The 7,599-nt window shown below is 49.6% G+C and overlaps 1 pseudogene; it reads left to right on the top strand.

Annotated features, from left to right (window-relative positions):
* The first annotated feature begins 1,367 nt into the window (after window positions 1-1,367).
* Window positions 1,368-6,439, top strand: LOC103008134 (BOLA class I histocompatibility antigen, alpha chain BL3-7-like; annotated as a pseudogene).
* The last annotated feature ends 1,160 nt before the right edge of the window (window positions 6,440-7,599 follow it).

Below are 7,599 nucleotides of genomic sequence, written 5' to 3'. Positions count from 1 at the left end.
TGTAAATCAACTATACTTCAGTAAAATAAATTTTAAAAAATAAATAAATAAAAATTCTTATCTTTCCTAAATCACCATCCTTAAATCCTCATTTTAAAAGTATCTTCTGTGATGACATGGGAAGTACCCATCAAGCCCTTCTGCTACATTCCAAAGTACTATGTCCCAAGGAAAATAATTTGTGTGAGCTGAACTATCCTCTTTTTCATGGAATACAATTTTTACTTGAAAGAATGAATGACACTGGAAGATCCATATAACTTAGTGAAACAATGTATTACTTTTTAAAAATCTTACATTAGTACAAGAGACATTCAATGTGCAAAATAGGCTTATGGATTTTAATGTAACAGAATAGGAAATATTCAATGATATTGTTTCAGGTCCACTTTGAAAATAACCTTTGAGAAACTGCCACTTGTGCAGTTTTAGTTTTGTATCAAAGATAAACATCCACGATTATCTGAAAAGGTTATTAAAAATACTACTCCTACTGGGACTTCCCTGGCAGTCCAGTGGTTAAGACTTCCCCTTCCAGGGCTGGGGGTGAGGGTTTGATCCCTGGTCGGGAGCTAAGATCCCACATGGTTCGCTGCCAAACAACCAAAACATAAAGCAGAAGCAACTCTGTAACAAATTCAATAAAGACTTTAAAAATGGTCCACATTAAAAAAAAAACAAACTACTACTACATATGTGTGGGCCTTTTTATTTTCACAGACTTCAGTCAACATAACAGATTCAATGCAGAAGCAAACATGAAAATCCAGTGGTCTTCTAATGAGACAGACAAGAAAGAGACTTGCAAAAATATAAAAACGTAAAAAGCTCCACTTTTCCCAACTACCGTGTTTATTCTGGGAAATAGTTATTTTTCATATTAAATTCATGGGTTATTAATATTATTCTAAATAAATAAATTTAAAATGTTAAACTCTGTTATTTCTACTAAGGAAAATATCGGTAGAAGTAACCACATAAACAAAATTATCCTGGGGGTCCTCACTAATTTGTAAGACTGTATGAATATTCTGACCAAAATGTTTTGAAATCGCTGACTACACATCCCCTGGGCCAGGACTCGGGGAGACAGTGCAACAAACAGCTCCTGGTGCAGGAGGGGAGGGATCAGGGCAAAGTCCCAGGTCCCGGGGAGGGCGAGGCTCTCAAGGTCCCAGGCTCCAGGGCGGTGTCTGGGGCTCTGACGCTCCGTGTTAGGGTTCCCCGTCTCCCAGAGTTTCACTTTCTCTCTCACCACCTGTGTCGGGCCCTCCTGCCTGGACACTCGTGACGCGGACCCAGTTCTCACTCCCATTGGGTGTCCGGTTTCTAGAAGCCAATCAGCGTCTGACCCGCCGAGACTCAACTTCTCCCCAAACCCCGAAGATGCGGTAATGGCACCGCGAACCCCCGGGGGTCGGGTGCGCAGGACCCCCAGGGAAGGTTCGATTCCGCCGCCCCCGGCCCAGACACGCCCCCTCACGCCGGTCCCCGCCTGTCCCTCCCTTGCTTCCCGCCCCCTCTTCTCTCCCCCGGAAGTCCCGGCCCTTCTCCGACCTTTTCCGTCTCACGAGCCCCTCGCCCCCTCCCCGCTCCCAGCCCCAACCCCTCGGACCCGGGACCTGCGCTGGGAGGAGGGTCGGGCCGGGTCTCACCCCTCCCTGCCCCCAGGCTCCCACTCCCTGAGGAATTTCTACACCGGGGTGTCCCGGCCCGGCCGCGGGGAGCCCCCCTTCATCTCTGTCGGCTACGTGGACGACACTCAATTCGTGCGGTTCGACAGCGACGACCCGAATCCGAGGATGGAGCCGCGGGCGCCATGGGTGGAGCAGGAGGGGCCGAAGTACTGGGATCGGAACTCGCGGATCTACAAGCACCACGCACAGACTTTCCGAGTGAACCTGAACACCCTGCGCGGCTACTACAACCAGAGCGAGGCCGGTGAGCGACGCGGGCCCGGGTCCAGGTGGTCACGACCCCCATCCCCAGGGACGGGCCGGGATAGTCCCAACATTGCTAGACCCGTCCGGCACCCCCTACCCGGGAGGGTCCGCAGGTCTTTCACACGGTTTCATTTTCGGTTTAGGTTTAATCACTGTGATTGGTCGGGGCGGGGGCGGGGCTGACTTCGGGGCGGGGCCAGAGTCTCACTCCCCTATGGATGTATGGCTGGGAAGTGGAGCAGGTCGGGCGCCTCCTCTGCGGGTACAGACATTTAGCCTCCGGCGGCGGGGATTACCTCGCCCTGAACGAGGACCTGCGCTCCTGGACCGCGGTGGACACAGCGGCTCAGATCACCAAGCTTAAGTGGGAGGGCTCGGGTGAGGCAGAGCGCGACAGGAACTACCTGGAGGGCACCTGCGTGGAGTGGCTCAGCAGACACCTGGAGACCGGGAAGGACACGCTGCAACGCGCAGGTACGAGGGAATGCGGGGCCTCCCTGGTCTCCCCTCGGGCTGGAGCTGGCTTCCCACAAGGAGAGGAAAAGCAATCAGTATCAGAATATCACCCTTCCTTCTGGACGGGAGAGGGAGGAGTCCTTCTAGGTTCTTATATTCAGTACTAGAGACTGACTTGCCCAGAGGGCTAGACTTTTTTTTTTTTTTTGGCTGCGTTGGGCCTTCGTTGCTTCGCGTGGTCTTTCTCTAGTTGCGGCGAGTCGAGGCTACTCTTCGTTTCCGTGCGCGGGCTTCTCATTGTCGTGGCTTCTCTTGTTGTGGAGCACGGGGCTCTAGGCACGCGGGCTTCGGTGGCTCGTGGGCTCTAGAGCGCAGGCTCAGTAGTTGTGGCGCTCGGGCTTAGCTGCTCCACGGCATGTGGGATCTTACCTGACCAGGGATCGAACCCGTGGCGCCTGCACTGGCAGGCGGATTCTTAACCGCTGCGTCACGAGGGAAGCCCCGTTGGACTTTTTCTAAAGGACAATTAAGGAATCCAGTCTCATGGGGATGGAAAGGGAGACCATCCCTGAAATAACTGATTAATAATTCCCTGTGACATTGACAGCAGTATTGTGAACCATGACGTTCTCCCTCAAGGCCTTGTTCTTGGCCTGAAAACACCTTTGGAGGCCTGACTCCAGCTTTGCTGAGTCCTTCGCCCTCCACCCAGACTAGGTCCAGAAATCTGTGTTTTCTTCCTTTGAGACCTGGAACCTCCTACCGTAGTCTCTCATTCTAGAACTTTCCATGGAATAGGAGATATTCCCAGACCCCTGAGATGAGGCTGGTGTCTGGGTTTTGTGCTTCTCCTTCCCAACCCTTGTCCTCGCGTTTCTCAGGATGGTCACATGATGCTGCTTCAGTGGCCCATGGAAATAACCCAAAGTGTGAATTTTCTGATTCTTCCTCCTCCGACCCTCCAAAGACACATGTGACCTGCCACCCCATCTCTGACCGTGAGGTCACCTTGAGGTGCCGGGCCCTGGACGTCTACCCATCGGAGATCACCCTGACCTGGCAGCGTGATGGGGAGGATCTGACCCAGGACATGGAGCTTGTGGAGACCAGGCCTTCAGGGGAACGGAACCTTCCAGAAGTGGGCGGCTGCGGTTGTGCCTTCTGGAGAGGAGCAGAGATACATGTGCCATGTGCAGCATGAGGGGCTGCCTGAGCCCATTACCCTGAGATGGGATAGAAAGGCGGATGGGTGGTCGAGCTTATTATCAGATAAAGCAAGAGCCTTTCAGGAGAACTTCAGCAAGGTCAGGACTCAAGCCTGAGGAAGGCCCTCACCTTCCCTTTCCTCTACAGAACCTCTTCAGCCCACCGTCCTCATGGCATCATTGTTGGCCTGGTTCTCTTGGTGGTCACTGGAGCTGTGGTGGCTGGAGCTGTGATCTGGAGGAAGAAGCACTCAGGTAGGGAAGGGAGGGAGGGATCTGAGTTTTCTTGTCTCACTGGGGGTGTTTCAAGCCCACGTAGAAGTTTGCCTGCCTTGTTCCTGGGAAATACCATCCACACATATGTGCTTACTAGTCTGGAGCTGAGTGCTAACACTTACCCTTCTGTAAAGTATATGTGAAAATGAAAACAAATTTTTCACCTTGATAATTCTGGTGATGGGGACCTGATTCCCAGCACTTGAAGGTCAGAGGGGAAAGTCCCTGCTGAGGACAGACCTCCAGGAGGGCAGTTGGTCCAGTCCCTGCACATCTCCTTTTTTCATATTTCCTGACCTTACCCTGGGTCTTCAGTCACAGTTCTGGAAACTTCCCTGGGGTCTAGGACTAGGGGGCTCCTCTAGGATCTCATGGCCCTGCCTCCTCCCTGGTCTATCATGTGATGTTTTCTTCCCACAGGCAGAGAAGGAGGGAGCTATGCTCAGGCTGCTAGTACACTTGGGTGGGTTGGAGGGTTATCCCTGAGACCCTTGGAATAGTATAGATGGGAGCCCATGGGGGGAATCTTACCCATCCCATAATTCTTCCTTTAGTCTCATCTTCTGTGGGCTCTGACCAGGTCCTGTTTTGTTTTATCCTAGGCAGCGACAGTGCCCAGGGCTGTGATGTTATCTTTCACCAGTCCTAAAGGTGAGACCCTGGAGAGCCTGAAGCAGGAGAGGGGTGGGTCAGAGGTGACACCACTGGGTTATGGGGATTCTCTGAGTGGACATTTGGAACATACAGTGGACTGTTTAGAATGTCAAGACTTTTCTGAATGACTTAAATTTATTTATGATTATTTTCTTCTAAGTGTGAGACAGCTGCCTGCATAGGACTGAGTGATGCAAGATTAGTTCCCCCCCACACCATTGTAGCTTCAGATCCCCTGATTCCTCTTTCTGCAGCTGCATCTGAATGTGTCTGTGTTCCTATTAGCATAATGTGAGGAGGTGGGGAGACTGGCCCACCCCTGCCCACCGAGACCCCTTCGCACCCTGACTTCTGTTCTTTTCCCTGATCCACTTGCCTGTTCCAGCAGAGGCAGGGCTGGGCCCTTTCTACCTCTACCTTAACTTCAGGGTGCCCTGAGAAATACTGAAAATAAGAATCTGGATGTGAATTTGTTTCTAATTCATGTCATGACAGTCGATGTGTTAATAAACAAAAAAGATTCCTAAAGTTTAAGACAGGAAACAAATTGAAGCACTGAGAACCTTCCAGAATCTATGTGTATGCTGTGCTGAGTCTGATGTAGGTGGGACCAGAGAAGGATATAAGGAGCGTGGACAGGGCCTGTGTCCAGTCAGTGCTCAGTCCATTGTGGGCTTTGAAGTGGTCACTAATTGGATGGGTCATCTTCTCTGTTGTTTGTCCTTGTCCCTTCAGTAGAACCTTGTCCCACCAGGACCTGTGATCCAAGTCACCTGGGCCTTGTCCTGTCTCCGAGCTGTGGGAAGCAAGGGCTTCATGTGGCCGGGTCAGCCTAGACTCATGCCTCAGTCCAGCCCTCAGCCCTATCTTCTTTTGGATGTTTATGTTTTGCTTCTTTAGTTTTTTGCTTTTTTTTTTTTTTTTTTTAATTATGACTGTTCTTTTCATGTATAGAGTTCTGGTCTCATTCTGCTCTGGGTGTCCCCCATCTCTGACAACAGTAGAAGTCATTTTGCCTGTCAGGGTCCCCACAAGGCCTGTGGCAGCCCCTGCACACAGGAGTCTCTGTGGTATTGAGAGATGACTTTTCTCTCTCATTCAGCTCTTGTTCTCCTTCTAGGGCTGTTTCCTGGATTATTCTTTCCATCTTTTCCAAAGAACCAAAAACTGGAAAGGAACAAGGATTAAACCCTGGAAGTCCCAGTGCTACGTGATCTGATCAGACCACACACCTGAGCAGACTGCAGAGTTTTGGCACTGCGTCTAGACAGCACAGAGACCAGGGAGTCCTAAACTTTAATTTGCATAAGAATCATCGGGACATCTTGATAAGATTCAGAAGGTCTGCAGTAGGGCATGGGATTCTGTATTATAACAAGGTTGGTGCTAATTCTGCTGAGTTTCAGATCACATTTAGTAGCAAGAACATAGACCAGGATTCCCACACGGCTGTGCACCAGCCTCACCTGTAGGGCTTGTTGAATAAGCAAGTCTTGGGCTCCGTGCCCAGCATTCTGAGATGGTGGGTCTGGGAAGAAGCCTGAGTATTTTGCAGCAATCCTTGCAAGCAATCTTGGGATTCAGCCGGATTGGGAACGACTGAGGTCAGTGATCAGAGCGCTCAGGTTGGGGAGGAGCCTTAAATCCACACTTAAACCTTGTTTTTTCCTGGGAAGAAAAGGGCAAGACGTATGCTGGAGACACATGTTGGTTTTTCTACCCTGGGGTATGTAGCCAGGTGGAAGACTGACGAAGTGTTATCAGCTCAAGATAATGAAAATCTATGAATCCTTGCTCTCTGAAACTATTCCCTGGATGGATTTCTCACTCATTCCTTGGTATAAACAATGGAATACAAATTTTTCTAATTGTAACATAAATGAAAATATGTGTGTGTGTGTGTGTGTGTACCCTGGGAACTCATTTCATTTCAGGAAAAGCCACAGAACAAGCTTGAGGGTGTGTGTGTGTGTGTGTGTGTGTGTGTGTGTGTGTGTGTGTGTGTGTGTGTACCCTGGGAACTCATTTCATTTCAGGAAAAGCCACAGAACAAGCTTGAGGGTGTGTGTGTGTGTGTGTGTGTGTGTGTGTGTGTGTGTGTGTGTGTGTGTGTGTGTGTGTGTGTGTGTGTGTGTGTGTGTGTGTGTGTGTGTGTGTGTGTGTGTGTGTGTGTGTGTGTGTGTGTGTGTGTGTGTGTGTGTGTGTGTGTGTGTGTACCCTGGGAACTCATTTCATTTCAGGAAAAGCCACAGAACAAGCTTGAGGCTACACAGCCAGGAACAGAATCCATAATCCACTCCAGGTCTGGTCCCACATAGAGGGATTCTGTCTTGGAATCAGACATTTGGGGCCTTGGATGGGAGGGAGTTTATTTTGCATGTGGGAGGAATGCAAATAGTTAATGTCCAGAAGGTGAACTGTGGTGATTTTCAAATGTCCACATACTGTATGATACCGAGAGGTAGAAACAATATCTTCCATAGTGGCTGTGCTATTTTGCTTTCCTGCCAGCAAGGAATGAGTGTTCCCACCCTGTCTGAATGTTTGTGTGCCCTCAAAATTCATATGCTAAAATCCTAATGCCCAGTGGGATGGTATTAGTAGGCAGGGCCTTTGGGAAGTGCTTAAGTCATGAGAGTGGAGCCCTAATGAATGGGATGAGTGCCTACAATCCTGTTCCCAGTCCCCAAGATGTGGGGTTTTTTCCACACCACCAAGCAGTTCTCTGATACCAGATGGGGGTCTAACAATTCAACTCAATTCTGACACTGTCTACACTATCTACCTGGAGATCACATCAGATCACACAAGTTAAAGGTTCAGTCTCACAAGAATACCCACCCCTCCCAACTTCAGATGCCAATTGCAAATCCCAGTTGTCACCTATACTTCTGACTGATCAGTTAGGTATCAGTGGTTCCCAGGACCCCTCCTGATAATTTGCTAGAGAGGCTCACAGAACTCAGGAAAACAGTTTACTTAATGTTTATCAATTTATTATAAAAGGGTATGATAAAGGATACAGATGAGCATCCAGATGGAAGAGATTCATGGGGCAAAGTATG

Source organism: Balaenoptera acutorostrata, chromosome 10 (assembly GCF_949987535.1).
Source record: "Balaenoptera acutorostrata chromosome 10, mBalAcu1.1, whole genome shotgun sequence".
NCBI lineage: Eukaryota > Metazoa > Chordata > Mammalia > Artiodactyla > Balaenopteridae > Balaenoptera > Balaenoptera acutorostrata.
The sequence above is the reverse complement of the archived record's forward strand: the minus strand, read 5'-3'. Positions and strand labels throughout refer to the sequence as shown.